Source organism: Ambystoma mexicanum, chromosome 5p, assembly GCF_040938575.1.
Source record: "Ambystoma mexicanum isolate Mex_15411 chromosome 5p, UKY_AmexF1_1, whole genome shotgun sequence".
Lineage (NCBI taxonomy): Eukaryota > Metazoa > Chordata > Amphibia > Caudata > Ambystomatidae > Ambystoma > Ambystoma mexicanum.
In genome coordinates, this window is record NC_090930.1 from 710,850,418 (window position 1) to 710,872,409 (window position 21,992).

A 21,992-nucleotide genomic window follows, 5' to 3' on the forward strand; every position below is an offset into this window, starting at 1 on the left:
CCCTTTGCAGGACCCAACCTTAACGGCTGGTGTAGACCAGCTGTTAAAGTAGGGACCCGCAAAGGGACCATGGTGCTAATTACAGTGCCGCAATTTGCGGCACCATTCTTAGCGCCTTCCCCATTGCCATTGAGCCCTATGGTGCAAAAATGGGAATGGGGAAGGGCCATGGAGGAAGGGGGAATTACTGCACCGCCAACCTTGTAATGGGGTGGTAATTCCCCCTTCCTCGATGGCGGAGTCGGTAACTTACCGGCATGGACCATGGTCTTCCATCAGGGTCGTAATGAGGCTCAATATGTGCTTTGTTGGCCTATACCTCTCTGGAACAGCTCTTACAAGATTTTATTTGCCGATTTTAATTTACACCCCCATAAAAACAACCCTTTTCAAATTCTTCACGCTCACAATTCAATCAAAGCAGCATTTTGGGTGTATTATTCTCAACAGGATCCACACTCTCTGGTGTTTCTCCTTTTTCTATAGATTAGGCATCCTACCTTGCTATCACTTTCTCTCATCTTTCTTCTGCCTGTACTTCCCCATCTTCTGTGACCCCTCAAACCATATTTACCCATTCTTTGAACAATATTTCTTTTGTTCCTTCGGATTGCAAAGTGTCATTTTATACTACTTCTACATATGTGTGTACCTTATTTCCATGGTATCTTTCTCTAGTTTCCAGTTTGGCCAAAAGTGGTTTAAAACATCTATCAATGAGCTTCTTTCACAACTCTGTAGCCTGTGTTCAATGTATAAATAGCTCATGGCAGATGACAAAGGTGCTCATTTCCCACTCAGGTCAACCATGCAGCTAACTGGCCTTGTGAACTTTTCAAGGTGATTACACAGCATATTGATGTCTCTCCCATTAGTACTCCCTGCTTCACAATTGGTCAGGAAAATCTTTGCAATTTATATTTTATTGAAAAAATCCACAGTATCAAAAAATGTTTATCCCAAAAACGGTTTATTCCTTTTGATTTCCTTTTGTTAATGCCTCTTTGAGTCAAGTTGTTCTTCCAGGCTCATTAAAAAGTAGTTCCCTTTGTAAAAAGAAAAGGTAGGCTTTGATCCTCTGGATAATGGCAATAATCACACTATCACTTTATTTATTTTATTTATTTATTTATTTGTTTATATAGCGCAAAAGCCCGCGGGCATCAGAGCACTTAATTCATCATTCCCTTTAGCAGATTAATGTGGCTTCCAGCCCTGGTGTACTATTGAGACAGCTGCCCTGTAGGTGGTGGATAATGCCTCATGCATGCCAGATTGCAGGGGGAGCCTGTCTACACTTTCTTCTTGATCTCTCTGCAGCATATGACATAGACAACAATAAGGTTCTGATTATCATCTTCTCCCCCCGCATGGGCTTGTATGGTTCTGTCTTGGCTTAGTTCTCCTCTTTTCTGCACAATCATATGCTGTTTTTTTCTTACAGGATCTGCCAGGTCAAACTTCTTTCCCATGCAATGTGGAGTTACTCAGGGTTCAACCCTATTCCCAATATTGTTTAATGTCTAGTTGGAACCTCTAAGAGTGCTCATGTCTAGGAGGGACCTTGCAGCACACCCTTACGCTGACAACACCAGGTTCATCTTAAAATGTCATCCTTTGCCAATATCCTCCTTTTTAGAGACTGTCTCTGTGTCATTAAGGATTGGATATCTTTACTATCACCAAAATTAAATCCTTTAAAAACAAAGTTTTTTTTAGTCTTTTCTGTTCCATCTTCTGCTGCACTTTTTTAAGACTGGCTTACACCACTCTTCTCTTTTTGGTATCATTCCAACCTTTGTGTCTTCAATTACATCTTTGGGTTTCATTGTTGATTCCAACCTGAACTTTAAAGTACACATTTCTTGTCATTTACAATTCTTTTTTCATTGTCAAATATGTTATTATTATTATTATTATTATTATTATTATTATTATTATTATTATTAATATTATTATTATTATTATTATTATTATTGTTTTGTTTGAATATCAAATCATACAAAAACATTTATTTCCCAAATAATGATTTCTAAAATATAAATAATTGCACAACTATCACAAATACCGTAATATTCCATGATTCTGCAAAGTACAAAAGCAGAGAATCTTAACATGACAAACCATAACATAGCAAAATACAAACTCCTATAATATAATAGGATCGCAATATTACAATTAATTAGAAAACACAATATAGAATTAATTCATAAGAAATTGGCTGACCAATAACACAGAAAACTATTGATCAAATGTCATTAATCTCACTAAAATACCTAAAATCTGTTGCCACACTACTATCACCATAGTCAAGGAAATGTGTCTCCCTCGAGTCAAAAGGAAATGATAAGAACGCATTTCAGGTTTTCTCAGGAAGTGCTCAAAGTGGGAGTTTTTCCAAGCAATACTATCCTGACATTTAATAAAGAGATGTATTAAAGGGGCTGATTCATGGAATTATGTGTGCCAAAAAATGCGCTTTGTGCGCCATTCTGCTCACAAATCCCCATTTGTGAAACAGGGATTTGTGGGCAGAATGGTGCAAAACGCCTGTTTTTCTGCGCACATAATTCCATGAATCAGCCCCAAAATATCTATCATGGCAGTTATTACACAATGTCCAAGTTCTATCTTTCTTCCTGGCTCCAACCACTTATAATATTTCAAAAAAATTAAAACAGAACCTTATAAACAATTGGCTTATTCGTCTATTCGGAAATGTATTTATTTAGATAATACACAATCAGCCAGTGGTTTGTATATACAACAATTAAAAACAATAACATAAATACATAATAAAACAGCATTTACACAATCATCCAATGTACACATGCAGTGGCTAAAATACTCAATGTGTCGTTGGTCAAGGCTCAATAACATGACCAAGTACCGTGCTTAATAGATCTACAAAATATCATAACAGCACATAAGTGAAATCTTAAAAACTTGCATAAAATGGGTGGTTTCATCCATAAAAATCATCAAGCAACTATTTTCATAATTTCTATGCATTTCCAATAAAATTTGACAATACAATATACGCGAGACTTGTCCTTGGCCTCAAGCCTGGGATCGTATCTCTCCAGCCTTGAAATCCCTTCATTGGCTCCCAGTGGATGCAAGGATTAAATGTAAAACCCACCCTCTGCATTGTCCATAAGGCTTTCTGGGGCCTGGGTCCAAAATACCTTCAACTATCCTTCCGTAAATACCTCCCCTCTCGAGCCCTTCGCTCCTCTACTTCTAACTCCCTCAGGGTTAGTCGTTTTGCAAAGAAACGAGCTCGGGGTAGATCCCTGTCTTCGGCTGGTGCCTCACTTTGGAACAGCCTCCTGGCCACCATGAAACTTGAGGAAAAACATCTTTGGTTCCGGAAACTTCTCAAGACCTTCCTCTTTGCCTCTGCCTTTGCCCCCTTCTCCCCTGTTGATCTTTTTCTTCTCAAGGAATTGTGCACCTGTCCACCCTCTGTTCTTTCGGGCCCAGGTATCTGCTCACCCTGCCACCCTCCTGCACTGCCTCCAGGCCGCCATCTGTACTAGGGTTCTGTATCTGTACCCATGCAGTCCCCCTACCACGTTTCTTCTGCACTTATCAGATATACCTTTCTGACTAACTTTCACCTGCCACTTGCTGGCTGCACTACCATGGTTTAAAGCCCTTATTTATTATTTATTCTTTTTAATATTTATTTATGTTTTCTCTCCTCTGCTTCGCACTTTCCACTCTCCCCCTTCCTTGCACTTTTCCCCCATTTTCCTTTCCCATGCACTTGCGCTTTCTTAAATGTCACTGGGCCTAGTAAGATTGCAGTTTTTTTTCTCTGTTTTTTCTCTCCCTTGTTCCCCTCCCTTTTTGCCTGGTCGCGCTCTGAAACACTTGTGTACGAGCGCGATATAAATAAAATATCATTTCATTTCATTTCATTTCCTTTCATCAATATATCAATATCAATATTATGGTAATTTCCATTTAAACATTGCAGCCATATTAACGCTAGAACCTCAAGGTTAATATCATTTTTGTATGCTTTCAGATATCTATTTAACATATGTAGGCTTTCACATTCAATTAATGAATGTTCAAGTGTTTCAATTTCACTGGTACCACATAGGCTACAATGGCGTGCATTATGCGTGATGCCCATCTGTGCTCATTGCGTTATCAGTGCAATACTTTTGTTGAATTTCAATCTTAAGTATTGTCTAATAATAGAGCTATTAGGATACGCAAGTACGTTGGTTTTATATCGCGCATGGGGATATATGTACAAAAAGAGAGCCCCTGGCTTCCAGATAAAAGATTTACGAGATGTTGTTCTTTACTGTGCTCTTTTAATTTAAGTTTAAGACAGGTCTTAATCACGTGCACTGTGCCATAACTCAGGAGGACACAACAACTTTGCTGCCATTTAACACAGAGTTTTAACAAATGACCAAATGTTCCCATCGAGTAACAATTATCAATGTCACAGAAAGCACCCACAAAATTCCCTATCATGCTTCCTGGCTCCAGTTTTAGCACTTTATCACAGAACATAATCGATTTGACAATTAAGTCAGCCACAATACCAGGAATGCCAAATTCTAAGTATATAGACTCGACCGGTAATGATAACGGCATACAGAAGAGTTTATGCAAGATTAATGCTTCAAATTGTTTCAGACATGTCCACATCTTGCTGCCCCATATCTCTATCCCATAAAACATGATGGACAGTACTTTAGAGTGATAGAACAACAGAATTGTTTCTATAGAGGTTCCGCATTGCTTGCCTATAAAATGTTTAATGGTACCAACCACTTTGTTACATTTTTTCTTGGTTTCTATCCAATGGGTATCCCACTTCAAATTGTTTTGTAGGTGGATTCCTAAGTATTTGTAGCAAGAAAAACTTTCAAGTTGCACCCCATCAAGGATAGAGGCAAGTTTACATATTGTAGGTACTCCTGGTGCAAAGGTCATTATTTTACTTTTGTCAATATTGATAGTTAGCCCATTTGATTCTGCATGAGTACCTAAAGCTACAATCTGACTTTCTAATCCTCTGGGTCTATGGTCCAACAAGACAAAGTCATCAGCACGTGCCAGCCAGTTGGTAAAATGCCATACTAATTGTACTGGACATATTGCCGGGTCAATAAACACTAATCCGAGATCGGAAAGATAAATATTAAAGAGTGGCCGCACAAAAAATGCATCCCTGTTTGACGCCTTGGTGTGTCGGAATCAGGGTGGACAGGTTACCTTCTGTGTCTAGCCTTATTCTTACTGAGGTGTCCGTATAAAGAAGCATCAGCATTTTCAGTAACCGTAAAGTAATATTCCAATTAATCAATTTCTTCCAGAGTGGCTGGCGGGACACAGAATCAAACGCTGCAGAGAAATCAATGAAAGCAGCATGAACCACTGATTTTCTGTGCTTCCAAGCATACTCCACGGAAGATACCAGTATAGGCAAATTATGTGTGGTATTTGAGTTTTTATGAAACCCGTCTGGTTAGGAGACAGTTTGTTGTTAGCGTCGATCCAAGCATCAATTCAATCAGAAGCAACTTTGCTTGAATTTTAGAAGGCATATCTAACATGGTGAGCAATCTATAATTGGATGCCTAGTTCCAAGAGCCTTTCTTGTGCAAAAGCAATATATGGCTTTCAGACCAGGAGGGGGGTATGATGCCTGTTTTTCCGATGTAACAAAATAATAGATGCAGGCTGTGAGCCCACAATCTGGGAGCAGTTTTAATTTGTATTGCCCATGCTGGTCAAGTGGCACAGCGAGCAGAGCGCTCACTTTGACATCTGTGCAGAGGTTGTTAACACAGGTTCGATTCCCAGCAGGGCCAAACTCAGCTTTTCATCTTTCCAAGGTCAATAAATGAGCACCACACACTGTGGGTAATAATAAACAGTGCTCGGATACCTGAGGGTTCGTAGCGCTATATAAATGCGATATTATTATTAATTAAAGCATTACAAATGCCATCAGGCACCGCTGCCAGTGAAAAGATAAGATGCTGGATGATGGTACTAATATCGGTGATGGCTAGCCGACAATTCCAGGTAACCTGTGGAATTGGGACAGGATCATCATTTTCTTTCCCAGCCAACAACCTCTCACTATGCTTCTTCCAGTCAGGCTCAGTGAGCCTGTTAATGGTGAGTTCCTGAGGAGCATGACCTTGCAGGACAGACGTGCGAGTCTTATCATTTTCTAGAGCCAGCTGAGCAATCTCTCGCCATTTCGCCAGGTTACAGGTGTTACGATATTCGGTCAGCCATTTCCGATAAAAAGCAATTTAGCAGTTCTAATATTGCAACTAACTTCATCTGGTGACAGAGGTCTAACATGATGGTATAATACAGTTCTCATTGACATTCTCAGTTGTCGTTTGGCAGTAGCTATAGCTGGATCATAATTCACCCTCTTATCAGTACTTTTATTTGTTTGTTCCGCTATGCTTTTATACGAACGGAGAGCAATAGTGGACTATTTTATTTGAAGAACCAGCATAGTGAAACCTAAAACAATGGCTTCCAGTTTTTCATTTGACGCCAGTTCAAACTGAGCAATAAAACGGGGTAATAGGCAACCCAATACCTTGTTTGCATAACCTAAGTTGGATTCGTTCCAGCGGATTCTATTTCCCGGTGGATTTGTAGCAATGTCTCAGTTGGTAGCTTTTTTTTTCCCCAAAGTGCAGTTTGCGATAGATGTGAGCATAAGGCACCAAGGCAGATGGTCCCTTTCAGCATGGGAGATTATGACCCTATCTTTTACCATCTGCAGACCATACTCGTTTACGAATATGTAGTCGAGGGCAATGTTCCCTCTAAGCTGTGCGCATGTGCGTTTGCCCAGCTTGCTTTTGGGTGCCGCTCAGAAGATTTTTAGCAGCGCACACAGGAAATTCTCACCTATTAAAAAAGTTTTAATAAGGCACAAGCCACAGTAATTACCTGGCTGTGTCTGACTTTTAAATTAAGCAACTAGTCTTGATATTCTGCTCATTTGCATTACACTACTATCCAAGGGTGACTGTAAACATCTAAAATCCCTAACATCAAAATACACACACAAGAAGTTAAAAGCAAATATGAAAACAAAAATGTTCCCTCCCCACCTATGACCTCTAAACCTGACTCTACCACACCTTTACTTTATGACTCTAACTTCGGCCCAGAACACACTAAGATACTACCAGACAACGTTGACTATTTCTCTCTTGGCTCTGCTAAAGGTTAGCAGACTTGTACCTACATCCACTTTTATGTTTGTTGTAACATGAATAACGGTCACGCGCCAACATTTCTGTTACTCATTGCGCCTTACCAAAAACGTCACCCACATTATCTTATCGTACTACTAGCTCAAATATCAGATACTCACTGTAAGGAAGTAGGCTACTTGGATGTGTAACCTTATCCCATACTTCCTATTTTTATTGTTAGATATGTCACGCAAGTACTTTGAAGTGGCCCCTTTGCAAGTTAACGGCATTATAAAACTCAAATATTAATTTGCCCTCTAAAGATTTTGAGAAGACAAATGTGATGCTCAGCATCTCCTATTCTAGCATTACTAACATTACCATATAAGTGCAGAGCAACATTGCAATATCATTTACTTAGCCTACAAGGGATAATGGGTACGGACTATGCCTCAGATTAGTCGTCCATAGTATCAGGGCACTAGATATTCAGACAGGAGATTGTTTTTCGCACAATCTGTATCGTTTCCAACCATAGGCCTTCACACATTATATGGTAACTCGCTTCTAAAAATAAAAAAAAACTGTTTCACTAAACACTTGTGTAATCCTACACAATGATATAAGGGCGGGGTATGTTGCAAACAATCTATCTAGTATGCATTGCAGAAGAATTGTGTACATGCACAGTAATGACTTTCTTAAAATGCACATAATATGTTGAGGCATTAAATATGCCTTGCTTGCAAAAGTATTGCGGGTCTGCAAATATCCCAGTGAATGTTTACTGCTACGATCCCTCACTTTTTACAGTGCTCCATCAACTAGTATTGAATACTAGCACAGGGGCCGGGGAAGGTTGAAGAGCACAGGTAATCACTCCTTGCGGGTGATGAACAAAGCAGCACATTTAAAAAACCAAGGCAGACGTTTCGGCAGTACACTGAAGGAAATGTGTTGCTTGTTTGCTAAAGGATAGGGAATTTTAGTACTCGTCTAGACAACAGCACCTTCCTTTTCTTTCTATGCTCAGCTGCTGAGGGCTTTTAAATAGAACCATGTGTTGTGTGTATCGTCTCTAGCAGCTCCCTGCATTTTATTTAACTGGTCACAAAGAATTACAGAAGAGGGATCCTTCGTTACAGAAGAAGGCACTCAATCAGTTGTATCTGTGATAAATTGATGCTTTTAACTTAAAAAGCATATGTAATGTTCTACAGTAAGGCTCTTATTTAATTGTATCTAGGCTGTGGTGCGGAAGGGTGGGCAAAACTATACACTTTGTGTGCCCTGCCATTTCACTTCCAATGTATGGGTACACGCAGGGCTCTAATCAGAGTCTGCTCCCTACATGTAGTCAATTAATTTTTCAGGGAGTCAAAAAGCTATTAGCTTTGCCAATAGGGATACTTTCTGATCATTAAAAGATGTTATTTCCCCTTAAATTTCCTCTTGAGATCGGGCATTAATATTGAGTTCCTTCCTATGCCACTGCTCTACTGGTCACTGATTAAAAAAAATATCAGTGGAGCTTTGTGGGTTTAAGCAGTGATTAGCTCATTGTTTCTCATTTTTGTTAGGCACATTTTCCTTTTTTTAGGTAGTAAAAATTGATGGTGCATATGTCTCTTAGCTGTAAGGCTGGTGTTATCACTACCCACAGGAGAATCTAATGTGGATAGTAAGCAGAGGTACAGGAATGTTTGATCCTCATATTCTGAGGGGCAGTTATTCTGATGCAATTAGCATCCTTACACTAATTATTAAAAGCATGTTCGTGTGCCCTTGAATTACTTCATTAAAGTGACACTTGAACTCCTATCAGCATGTTTTTGACACATTGCTTTTAATTGCCATTAATCCATCAGAAAATGTTATATTCTTTCTGAATTTATTGACAGCCACATCAGTTATGCCAAGAGATATTTGTTTTTTGTGATACACAAGGTATTTTACAGTGTCAAAAAAGATGCTTTTTTCTCTGCGTAGAAGTACGTTTGCAAAGTACTGTGTTAGATGTTGAAGTCTTAAACTGGTTGAGTTTTCTCTATAATCACATATGACATATTTTATTTTAAAATATGTGTTTGGAAAAAGTGTTGTAAGATTTGTAAAGAATTGCAGTGGCTGGGAAGAGGAAATTCCTTTCCAAACTCTCTTCTGCAATGGTAGCTCACAGTGGCTTACCAAATTAGTCAGTTGCGCACATGGAAAATAATGTGCGCACATAGAGAAAAATAATTAGAGGGAACATTGGTCGAGGGTTGAGGCAGATTTGCCACCGACTCGTGTGAACGCCATGGGAGCATCGCAAGGACAAAGACCATTCAAGTGCGTCATACCATGTTTAATTGAGTTTGGTGGTTTAAAGGGTTCAGAAGTTGGATTGAGACCCTGTGGATGGCTAGTTAGTTCAAGAAAGGCATTAAAGTTGCCTAATAATAGAATGGGAAACATTGAACTGTATTGATCCAAAATACAATTAACTGCTGCTACGTTCTCGAGAGTCAGTTGATTGATCGGTGAATCATAAACATTTATCAAGATGATACATTTAGAGCAGTGATAAAGTTTGGCAATGAGGCCCATCGAGGCAGAGCTTTGAATTTCCTCAAGTGACCAAGGCGAGACCACTGATAGCATTAGTCCTCTTTTGGGCCGGCCTTTAGCACCTTTGGGTGCCTGTTTGTGAATGGTTGCACTCCATCAAATTCAACCGATTCACAAAGCCATGTCTCCTGAAGTGCCATGATGGCAAAATTAGTTAGAAAGAATGTTAAGCCACCATCACTAAATCAGTGAACAAACCCTCGGGTGTTCCAAGACATCACCAGCTGTATGTCATCTGGGCAAAGTGATTCTTGAAAACAGCGGGAAGCCATTGCCAATATCCAGGAGCATCATCGTTACTGACTGGTTTAGGCAGAGGATGAGACAGGCGGGCATTTACACTCTCCAAAATTGGAACATCTCGATTGGGGACAGTTAGATTCTTAGAAGCAATTAAGATTGATAGTTGATAGCAGCTTGTATTACATATGTGTGTTGGCAGTTGGCAACTTTCAATTGATTAGACCCGCATACTATGATCTTTTTTACTAGGGGTGTTATTCTTGCTTCTACACTCAATTGCCCCTGTTTAGCAGTGAGTTTCTGTTGCTTAGTGCTGGGAATCTGAGTAATAGAGCAATGATACCGCAAAATAAACAGTGCATGCTGGTCTGACATAACATAATCAATAAATGCGTTGGACCCAAAACATATATTGGAAAGGTTATTCAGACTGTGATCAACTTGATCTACCAATAGTATGTCCTCTGTTAGAATTACTCTTAAGGGAGCAATGTGATGGAACAAATTTAGTTCTGCCTTCCAGTTTAGTGGAGGCGAGGGACCTGTAGCTGGAATAGCTTGGAGTTGCAGTGCACTATACATTGGTATGTCATGTGAGCATGCATTCTTCACCAGAGTGGCGGTAACAGGGGTAGCCACCTTATCCATCATTGGGCCCCATAACTCACTTAATCTAGGTTGATTGAAGCGGCCTGCAATACCACTACTTAAAGCACTTCCTTTTAACTGAACTATGAGTGGACTACATGATATCTCAGTAGATGAGGGAAGACTTTTACTTTTTCCTAAGGGGGGTTGCTTTTCTGTTCCAGAGACCAATGGCAAATTTGATACTGTTACTATAGGATTGACCTGAGTACTTGATTCTATCAAGTCATTACAATACAAGGTGGTCCTTGGCAATGTTCCCTCTAATTATTTTTCTCTATGTGCGCACATTATTTTCCATGTGCGCAACTGACTAATTTGGTAAGCCACTGTGAGCTACCATTGCAGAAGAGAGTTTGGAAAGGAATTTCTTCTTCCCAGCCACTGCAATAGTTTACAAATCCTACAACACTTTTTCCAAACACATATTTTAAAATAAAATATGTCATATGTGATTATAGAGAAAACTCAACCAGTTTAAGACTTCAACATCTAACACAGTACTTTGCAAACGTACTTCTACGCAGAGAAAAAAGCATCTTTTATGACACTGTAAAATACCTTGTGTATCACAAAAAACAAATATCTCTTGGCATAACTGATGTGGCTGTCAATAAATTCAGAAAGAATATAACATTTTCTGATGGATTAATGGCAATTAAAAGCAATGTGTCAAAAACATGCTGATAGGAGTTCAAGTGTCACTTTAATGAAGTAATTCAAGGGCACAAGAACATGCTTTTAATAATTAGTGTAAGGATGATAATTGCATCAGAATAACTGCCCCTCAGAATATGAGGATCAAACATTCCTGTACCTATGCTTACTATCCACATTACATTCTCCTGTGGGTAGTGATAACACCAGCCTTACAGCTAAGAGACATATGCACCAACAATTTTTACTCCCTAAAAAAAGGAAAATGTGCCTAACAAAAATGAGAAACAATGAGCATATCATTGCTTAAACCCACAAAGCTCCACTGATATTTTTTTAATCAGTGACCAGTAGAACAGTGGCATAGGAAGGAACTCAATATTAATGCCCGATCTCAAGAGGAAATTTAAGGGGAAAGAACATCTTTTAATGATCAGAAAGTATCCCTATTGGCAAAGCTAATAACTTTTTGACTCCCTGAAAAATTAATTGACTACATGTAGGGAGCAGACTCTGATTAGAGCCCTGCGTGTACCCATACATTGGAAGTGAAATGGCAGGGCACACAAAGTGTATAGTTTTGCCCACCCTTCCGCACCACAGCCTAGATACAATTAAATAAGAGCCTTACTGTAGAACATTACATATGCTTTTTAATTTAAAAGCATCAATTTATCACAGATACAACTGATTGAGTGCCTTCTTCTGTAACGATGGATCCCTCTTCTGTAATTCTTTGTGACCAGTTAAATAAAATGCAGGGAGCTGCTAGAGACGATACACACAACACATGGTTCTATTTAAAAGCCCTCAGCAGCTGAGCATAGAAAGAAAAGGAAGGTGCTGTTGTCTAGACGAGTACTAAAATTCCCTATCCTTTAGCAAACAAGCAACACATTTCCTTCAGTGTACTGCCGAAACGTCTGCCTTGGTTTTTTAAATGTGCTGCTTTGTTCATCACCCGCAAGGAGTGATTACCTGTGCTCTTCAACCCATAGCCTTCCCCGGCCCCTGTGCTAGTATCCAATACTAGTTGATGGAGCACTGTAAAAAGTGAGGGATCGTAGCAGTAAACATTCACTGGGATATTTGCAGACCCACAATACTTTGCAAGCAAGGCATATTTAATGCCTCAACATATTATGTGCATTTTAAGAAAGTCATTACTGTGCATGTACACAATTCTTCTGCAATGTATACTAGATAGATTGTTTGCAACATACCCCGCCCTTATATCATTGTGTAGGATTACACAAGTGTTCAGTGAAACAGTTTTTTTTTATTTTTAGAAGCAAGTTACCATATAATGTGTGAAGGCCTATGGTTGGAAACGATACAGATTGTGCGAAAAACAATCTCCTGTCTGAATATCTAGTACCCTGATACTATGGACGACTAATCTGAGGCATAGTCCGTACCCATTATCCCTTGTAGGCTAAGTAAATGATATTGCAATGTTCCTCTGCACTTATATGGTAATGTTAGTAATGCTAGAATAGGAGATGCTGAGCATCACATTTGTCTTCTCAAAATCTTTAGAGGGCAAATTAATATTTGAGTTTTATAATGCCGTTAACTTGCAAAGGGACCACTTCAAAATACTTGCGTGACATATGTAAAAATAAAAATAGGAAGTATGGGATAAGGTTACACATCCAAGTAGCCTACTTCCTTACAGTGAGTATCCGATATTTGAGCTAGCAGTACGATAAGATAGTGTGGGTGACGTTTTTGGTAAGGCGCAATGAGTAACAGAAATGTTGGCGCGTGACCGTTATTCATGTTACAACAAACAGAAAAGTGGATGTAGGTACAAGTCTGCTAACCTTTAGCAGAGCCAAGAGAGAAATAGTCAACGTTGTCTGGTAGTATCTTAGTGTGTTCTGGGCCGAAGTTAGAGTCATAAAGAAAAGGTGTGGTAGAGTCAGGTTTAGGGGTCATAGGTGGGGAGGGAACATTTTTGTTTTCATATTTGCTTTTAACTTCTTGTGTGTGTATTTTGATGTTAGGGATTTTAGATGTTTACAGTCACCCTTGGATAGTAGTGTAATGCAAATGAGCAGAATATCAAGACTAGTTGCTTAATTTAAAAGACAGACACAGCCAGGTAATTACTGTGGCTTGTGCCTTATTAAAACTTTTTTAATAGGTGAGAATTTCCTGTGTGCGCTGCTAAAAATCTTCTGAGCGGCACCCAAAAGCAAGCTGGGCAAATGCACATGCGCACAGCTTAGAGGGAACATTGGTCCTTGGTAGTATAGCATACATCACTGCTTGTGAAATGACTTTCTTCTTTCGTTTAGCCGTTGTGGGATTGCTAGATGTTCATTTACTCATAGTAGCACTAACTGATGGTATATTAGTTTTAGGGCACCAGGCAGCAGAGAAGGTAAGGGGAGTGAGTTGAGTGGATATCAACGGTGGTACACTATAGTCAGCAGGCGCCGTATTTGTTGATTGATCTTGGACATGTTTTCGCTCTCTGTTAATGCTCTTGTGTAGCAGAAGGTATTGTAAATCCAATTTATTTTCGATTTTTTTCACACCTGTCTATTAATGTAGTCATCAGACGTTCGAAGGCTTGGAACATTTCATCCAAGTTCATACTGCTATTACTTGCAATGCTATCATTACAAGGGAGGGACACAAACTCACGGGCAGAACTGCCACGGGCATACTCGATAGAACTAGAAGACCAGAAATGGAGGAGCCTACCGGGCATAAAGGTGAGCAAGCATGATCATTCATATCGAGTCTGTCTACTGGCGTGCCATCATGATGATTCTCGCAATCAGAGTAAGGTTCCTGTTTATTAGGTTGTGTAATAAGTTGCTCATGTTCAAGCAAAAGTGGAACCGAGCTGTCAAATGGTGGCCCAATGAATTCAACTTCCTCTGGGCTCTGATTCAGGTCCAGAGAGGTGGGAAAATTGTCAAGCTGTGGAGTAGAACAAGATGACTGTGAGTGAATTTGGGCACTGATTATCACTACTGAGGCTGGGACTGAGCCCAAAGCCCGGTCATGGATAGTGGTTACGTCAATTACAGCCATGCACAAAGATATGGGTGGTGTTAATGCAATAACTGGTGACCTAGAAAGCGTACACAGGTCAATCATTTTGGGGATATCATGGCCGATTACTGGAAGTCGAGAAGCTAGTTCTGAGGAAGGTGGCGGTAATATGAGGGTATTCACAAGTTTAGAACCGAGACAACTTAATGTGGTTTGAAGCTCATCAGTCACAGGTTGGGCTGCAGTGTTAATTTCATCAGGTACTAGCATAGGCACTTTGGGAAAATAATTAGTCATGTTGCGAGTAGCCATTTGGCTTTCAAGCAGGATATGATTCTAATGGGACATACACTGCGGCAACGCCCTTTCATTTTGGTCTCCTCCTCTATAGCAACGTTAGTGATTAAAACAGAGGGTAGGAAGCTTTCCATTGTTCAGACTCACGTATGAAGTAATCTTACTATGTAAAGCTTTGTTACGATGCAAACTACGTCTCAGATAGAGGTAGCGCGAGTTTGCTAACAGGTCAGCGTACTTATCAAATGTTATGGGGTGGCCAATAAAATGTTAGCGATCAGTCAGTTATAGGATAACAAAACAAGACAAGACCGCACACTTACGCTCATTCGTCTAGGCACACCTATTGGACGGGTTACTAGAACCCAGCGTGCTCACCTCACATTTGCAAAGGATTACCACAGTTCGCCCTTATTCTCTTGAGTCCAAAAGTATGCTGGCACACACCAGGAAGCTGGAGGCGGGCACAGGCAGTAACAGAGCGATCTTGCTGGGATTTTACAGGCAGGCAGGAGCACGAAAAGGAAAGGAAGGGTAACCATAACCTCAATATCACTTGCTATCTGATCCGACAATTATTTAGAAAAGTAGGGGAGAACACGGGGGACAGAACGGGACATGCCAGGAAGTGTAGCTGCAGCTGCCGCGTCCCGACGAGCCAGCGAACAGCACACTTCCTGTAAACTTCCTGTTGCGTGCGTGCCTGTTGCGCATGGTCGCGATGTTATATGGTAGAGGGGGCGTGGTCAGCCGCTATATCTGAAAAAAAATAGAGTCCACAGTAATTAGATTGGAAGCAATGTAGAAGCAGGTCAGCAGGATTGCGAGGTGTACCACAGCGAACAGCCTACTTCCTGCGCACTTCCAGTTGCGCGCGCACCTGTTGCACACGGTCGTGATGTTATATGGCAGAGGGGGCGTGGTCAGCGGCTATATCTGTATAAATACCTATGATCAGCCGGAAACAAGGTAAATTAGGTTGGCGGGAATCTCATAGGTAGTAAGCAGTTTGTGAGACATGAGAAATGTATTTATGTAGGGATGAGTCTCCTTATACAAAGAAACTTGTTTTAGTCAATAACTAATGATAATTTATAACATGCTCCCATTTGTGTGCTTTCCCCTTTACATACTTCATCATTAATATAGAGCTGATTTGGTCATCTGTTTCGTAGAGTTCTGAAAATCCTCATAACTTGAAGCATAAGCATTTCATCACATTTGTGCCTTGCCTTAGGGACTACTTTCAAATCAATCTTTAACACTGTACTATCCTCTGTACTCCTAAATTCCAATATCAAGCATTGATAACCAGTAGTAGGAAATATCCAATCTGGTTTCAAAACTGTAAATTATGGTAAGTATAATGAGTACATGCTTTGCTTACAAGAATTGATCAATGGGCTTAACTGGTACCCATCCCAGTATCGAATATCACTTTTTCATAGCACAGCCATCACAGGAATTAGCTTCTTTAATATGTTATCATAAACTCGGCGTTTGAATTTTGTACATATAAACCAAGAATCTAAATACAAAAATTCAGAAAATTCTTCCAGCATAAATGTCCCTAAACTCTGCTTGAAAGTCACTCTTTTTTTGTAGCCATAAATATGGCTGTGTATGAAGTGCTCATTTCAAACGCATAATTAACAAAATCAGATGCCTGCAGATGGCTTCATAGTGTTCGAGCCTTCAAATGCCAGGTGTGAAAGTCTAGTTAAGCCAATTGGACTTGAAGAATTTGTGTCTGCCTTTCTAGAGGGGGCACTGCGTCCATCAGCTCCGGCCGACTGGCGCTGATTTGGTTGTTGTATGATTCATAGAAGGAGCAGCAAACGAAGCATTTGAGGAGTGTGGTCCAAAGCAGTAGTCTGATGGTTGTGTAAATAAATGCTGTTTTTTAAAGTGGAGTGTGTGGTACAAGGGAGTCACTTCATTTAGTGGTTGGGTTTGTGACTGGTGAAGATAGTTTTTAGCGGTGAGTGAAAGAGAATTCCGAGGGCATTCCTAGGGCATCATCTTACAAAGATTTTATATTGCACCAAATTACCACCATAGTAGTCTCAAAGTGCCTTGGGTGACCGAAAAAGTGGAAAATGATGCCCCTGCCAAGGGTTTCAAAATCATAGTCTGAGATGAAAAAGAAAAGGGGATGAGGTAAAAGTAGAGAAAAAAGGATTACAAATGAAGGACAAACGGTGAAAGACATACGTGCCCAGTGTATAATGTGACAAAAGCATGATGCACCTGCTGAAGTGTGAAACTTCCATTCTGCATTAAATGCACCTGGCCTGGGACACTAGGACAACAGCCTGGAGGGGAGGCAGTCGGGGACGTGAGAAGGAAGGGGGAATGGGCCAGGAATTATGCAAACAGACTCCAGTCTGATGCTGCCTTCGTCTGTTGCGTTCTGTGTGAATGAGAGTCTGCACTAATTATTCTGATGAATGTTGTCTGCATTAGAAACATTAGTACATCCTGGAATAGTGTTAACTGTTTCACTCATATCTATTCGTTCGTAGGGCTTTGTAGCTGTTCTCTTTACCCTTACTGAATTTGACTGCATTTTATCAAATTTGAAGAGCACTTCTTTATTTGGGACTTAATTTCCCTCTGACCTTTGTGCCGGCTCTGCCTATTTATTCCACTTTAGGCGCTGCTGGTGTGATTCTGGCTTTGGTTGTTGTGTTCTGTGTGTAAATGCGAGTCTGCACTAATTATTCTTTGTAGGTGTTCTCTTTACTTTTAACACATTTTGCTGCATTTTTATCAAATTTAAAGAGCACCTCTTTTTTGGGACTTCATTTCCCAGTGGCCTGTGCGCCCGCTCAGCCTGGTTTCTTCACTTCTTTCGCGTCTATGCCAGCGTGTCAGTAAGGGAGCCGCTGGTCTGCTGCTGGTCTAGTGCTGCTGGCTGTACTCTTTGTTCTCTTTGTTCTCTGAGTGGAACCACAGGTAACTGTGTTCGGTTTTCAGTTTCTTTGTCTTCCTACATTATGGCGTGTACGGCCTCCCGGTTTAGTCAGCGCTGTAAGTCAATCTTGGATAAATATCTCGATATGCCCCCATCCCCTGTTCCCGGTTCTGTTAATAATAATTGCACTATCAGGCTGGTGTCAGTGGCGCAAGTGCCAAAGACATTGATTAGTGCTGACAACTAAGCTGAGGCTGCGAACTATGCGTCCCCATTTTTGGGGCTTGTAGAATACTCGCAGCCTGAGACCGCCAACCTTGATGATTTGCATCTTGTTGAGATTTCATGGGTCCAATCCACTGTTGAGTCTGTTCACAACAGCAGGTGTCCCAGGCTAACTCATCCTTCAAGAAATGTGACATATCGGTCGCTAATACTATAATTTAACACAAAGCCAAGGGGTGACCTGACGATTTGCCGCCTAAAGCTGATCTTCAGTAACTGAATTGTTTATACCTGAATACACGCTCCTTACCTAAACATGCTTTATAAATATCCAATCTTATTACTGAGAAAAATCTAGACTTAATCTTTCTTACAGAAACTTGGCTAACTGAGACTTCTGGCCCTGACTTAGTTCTAATAGTCCCTGATGGTTATTATATCTTGTGTAAAAACAGGGCCAACATCCCAGGTAGGGGGGTGCAGGGGGGGGGGGGCAAAAAGGGGAGGGTTGCTATTATTTTCCGTTGCTCTCTGAGTTTACACACAGCTGACATAGAGGAGATTGATGATGTTGAGGCTTTAACGGTTAAATTGCTTACTAATCATCATACCACGTATAGACCGCCACGTAACATGCCCCTTTTTGAAGAACAGTTTTCTTCTGTGCTCCTATCATTACAGTAACCAGCTATCAGATTTTCAATCTCTGGTACAATGCTCAACCGGATCATTTAGCCCTGTCCCCCATCATCAGCTGCTTACCAACCTTTGGTTTCAACAGCTTTTAGCTGGTCCCACAAATAAAGGTGGCCATATTCTTGAATGGCTCTGTACCTTCAACTGCCGCTCTATATAAAAAAGCTATTATGTCAGCTAAGAAGGATCACCTTCACAGTCATATAAAGCAACGTCTAATGCTAAGAAGCGCCTCAAAATAAAGAATGAACTGGAAACCCCAGATATTTGTCCAACGGACAAAGTGGTAAAGGATAAGAACCTGTGTGCCAAGATACAACAGGCCATGTTTGAGAACGTTGCTCATTTGAAGTGTGCCGAACAGTTAAAAGCGTCCACCCTACCTCTTATTGACATATACTCTCCTCCTATAACCCCCACACCTCCTTTTGAGTTTAAAGGGGTGTCTGACAGTGAAATTATTGATATTCTTTAAATCCTTTAATGTACGAGCTGGCACTGGGATCCATGTCCCTAAAGCGTGATGAAGAGGTGTGCCCCATGCCTTCTGCTGGCCATTTCAGCATTTGTTAACTCCTCTTTCTTGGCAGCCCAAATTCCAGCTTCTATTAAAAAAAGTGTGGATTACTCCTTTATTGAAGAAACCATCTTTAGATCTTAATATTGCCTCAAACTTTACACCCATCACCAATGTCCCATTTTTGTAAAAAGATTCTGGAACGGGAAGCCTAGTTTCAAATGCAAGTGCACCTAGACATGCATAGTTTTTTGGGCCCAGGCAAGATGGCTTCAGGGACTTTCATAGCAGAGAGTCAGCTCTTCCGGACTTGAAAGCCAATCTTATATCCAACATGGATCAGGGACCCATGTCTTTGTTTCACCTGTAAGACTTTATTTGACCTTGTGAATTTTAATATACTTTTTAATAGAATCCGCTCAGAGGTTCTTTTTTCTAAGCATTCAGCCTCATGAATTATATCGTTTTTATCACACAGAGAGGCTAGAGTTTTTAATGATGATATGTCAGCTGACCTGGTTTCCCTTTTGTGCAGTGTCCCCCAGGGGTCTTGCCTCTCTTCCACCCTGTTTAATATCTTCTTAAGCCACTCTTTATTTTATTGGACAAGGAAGGTGTCCAGTTTACTAATTATGCTGATGACACACACGTATATTACCAAATAGGAAATAACGAAAAACATTTTTTCTGCAACTCATCCAGAACAGGACTGTGAGACTTGTCCTTGGCCTCAAGCCCAGGGATCGTATCTCTCCAGGACTGAAATTTCTGCACTGGCTCCCAGTGGCAGCGAGGATCAAGTAGAAAACCCTCTGCATTGTCCACAAGAACTTCTATGGGCCTGGGGCCTCAATACCTTCAACTCTCTCTTCGTAAATATCTTCCTTCTCAAGCTCTTCACTCATCCGCCTCCAACTCACTCAGGGTCAGTCACTTCTCCAAGCAACAAGTTGGTGGTATATCTCTTTCTTCAGCTGGGGCCTCCCTCTGGAACAGCCTCCCTGCCTCCCTGAAACTTGAGGAGAACCATCTCCGGTTCCGGAACCACCTCAAAATCTTCCTCTTTGCTTCTGCGTTCTCTCCGCCTCTCCCCTGCTGACCTCCTCACCATAAATGAAACTGCACTGGTTACCTGGCCACCCTCTGACCTCAGGCCCAGATACCCTCCCCCACCAGTTGCACACCTATACTGCATCCAGGGCTAACCCCGCACTTTGGGGACAGTTTTCTCTATCCCTACAGTCCCCCACCAGCACTTTACCCCTGATGTCTGCACTTAATCTTGCACTTTCCATCACCTGGCCGTACGCTTGAAGTATTGCTTTTATTTATTCTATCTATCCCATGTACTGCACTGTCACTTCCCCTCTACCCCCGCACTTTTCCCCTTACCCCTTCCCCTGCACTTGCGCGATCCGAATGACACCTGGCCTAGTAAGATTGTTATCTGTCTTCCCTCTGCCCCCCCTCCCTTGCCTCGTCGCGCCTTGAAACACTTGTGTATAGGCGTGTTATAAATGCCATATCATATCATATCAGATCATATCATAACCCAAAATACTGAAAAATACCGAATTTATTAGTAAAATATGTAGGGGGTGGGGTAAAGGATTAGAATAGGTGGGAAGAGGGTTGGCATGGGGTTATAAACCTAGGTAAATGAGGGATTTGTAGGGGGACCGCTCCAAATAAAACAAAATTCAAAATCGGTATTATTTTGGTATTTTCAGTACGTTAAAAATGTTTTCGTTATTCACATTTTCGTTAAAATCACAGGAAACCCCATTTAGATTATCTGGCAACTATGATGATGAAGCAGCCAGGATTAATGCTGTTTTTGGCATTATTCAGAGTTGGATGGCCCATAATAGGCTTGCTATTAATGAATCAACGACTGAGTTGCTAGTTGGTGGTTCTCAATACAGATTTAATAAACTTCCGGACAAACACAAAAATGTTTATATAGCAGGTTCTGAGATCGATATCCTGCCCAAAGTTAAGACCCTTCAGGACTACTTTGACTGTACTATTTCCACGAAGGACCATGTAAACTCTGTAATTTTCTCTGCATATTACATGAGACTACTTGGCAAGATCTGGCCACTCAGCGCTTTAGAAAATAGTGCCACTCTGGTAAGAGCCATAATAGGAGCCAGAATTGATTACCGTGGATGCCTTTTGGTTGGCATTACTGAATACAACCTTTCAGGCTCCAAGTGACACAGAATAATGTGGTCAGGGTGTTGGCCGTTCTCAAGCGTTGGGACCATGTGACGGCAGCCAGGCGGTCCCTGCATTGGCTCCCTGTTAGGGAGCAGCATACATTTAGGCTGCTAGCCATTGCACACCAGTGCATTTTTTGGCAACAACCCTGTTTACCTGAAACTAAGATTGTGTGTAAATCAGAAAAGACATGTTCTCAGATCAAGCAATGGCAACCTACTCACTGTACCACGTGTGAAGCTTGAGCGAGCCGGTAAACATTCATTAGATTATCTTGCCCCGGAGTTTTGGAACAGTTTACCTGCTTCTTTACGATCTGAGGCCTCCATGGAAGTTTTTAAGAAAAAGCAGAAAACGTTTTATTTTAGATAAATTGTGTGCCCTCATCAGACCAGTCGTTCTTGATTGTATCTATGGTTTTAACCTGCGTTTCATTGTTTTATAGGTGTTTACGCTTTTAGTGTATCAATCTTTCAACTGGTATTATTGCCTTGTGGGCCTTGATCTTGATCTTTTTTCTTTTTCAGTGTTATATCCTCTGGTTTGCTTGCTTCTGTTTGCAACTTGTTCTGTTTTGTGTACTTGTTTATAGCACAGGTTTACCTCTGGGATTAAGGTGCTTTAAAAATGCACAAATAAATAAATAAATAAATAAATAAATAAATAAAGAGGTACAGGGGTACCCGGGAACCGGTACTGGAATTGCATGGCGTTCCGGGGGTTTCCCATGACAAGG